The sequence below is a fragment of the Arachis duranensis genome, chromosome 10 (genome assembly GCF_000817695.3).
Source record: "Arachis duranensis cultivar V14167 chromosome 10, aradu.V14167.gnm2.J7QH, whole genome shotgun sequence".
In the NCBI taxonomy this organism is placed as follows: Eukaryota; Viridiplantae; Streptophyta; class Magnoliopsida; order Fabales; family Fabaceae; genus Arachis; species Arachis duranensis.
The window spans coordinates 101,777,892-101,778,519 of NC_029781.3; the positions used below are offsets into that span (position 1 = coordinate 101,777,892).

A 628-nucleotide genomic window follows, 5' to 3' on the forward strand; every position below is an offset into this window, starting at 1 on the left:
CATTGTTACATATCAAGTAATAATGTCAAATTGTATTTCACAATTTAATTAGTAATTTGTTTACATTGTTATGTGTGTACGTATGCGTGTGCATACTTTTTGTCTTTTTAATATAATGGTTTAATTTTTTGTTTGTTTCTTATAGTTTTGCGAAATTTTTAATTAGGTCCTTGAATTTTTTTTAATTGAGTCTTTATATTAAATTTTTTTTAAATTGGATTCCTACACTTTTTTTCCTTTTATTTAGATCCTTGCACCAATTTTTTTTTAGTTTGGTCCCTATAAAATTAAGCCAATTACTGTTAAAAGAAACCTAATTGAAAAAAAAATTGGTGTAAGGACCCAATTAAAAATAAAAAAAAGTATAAGGATCTAATTGAAAATTTTACGGAACTATAGAGGCTAACAAAATAATTAAACCTAATATAATTGCATATAGACACACATTGACACAACACATTAAAATTTAAAATATGATTTTTCTGTAATTCTAAAAATTTTAAAATAATTTATAATATTTAATTTAATTCTCAACATTTAAGACTAATTTCAATTCTATTTTTATTATATAACTTTGTTTAGTTACTAATTAATAGTGTAATATATTTTTTCTTTTTCAATTTTATGA

At 20.7% G+C, this 628-nt stretch overlaps 1 protein-coding gene across 1 annotated transcript in view; it reads left to right on the plus strand.

Annotated features, from left to right (window-relative positions):
* LOC107471404 (protein trichome birefringence-like 19) overlaps positions 1 to 628 on the plus strand; it is a 4,303-nt gene that overhangs the window by 1,839 nt on the left and 1,836 nt on the right. The gene's annotated exons all lie outside the window — the stretch shown is intronic.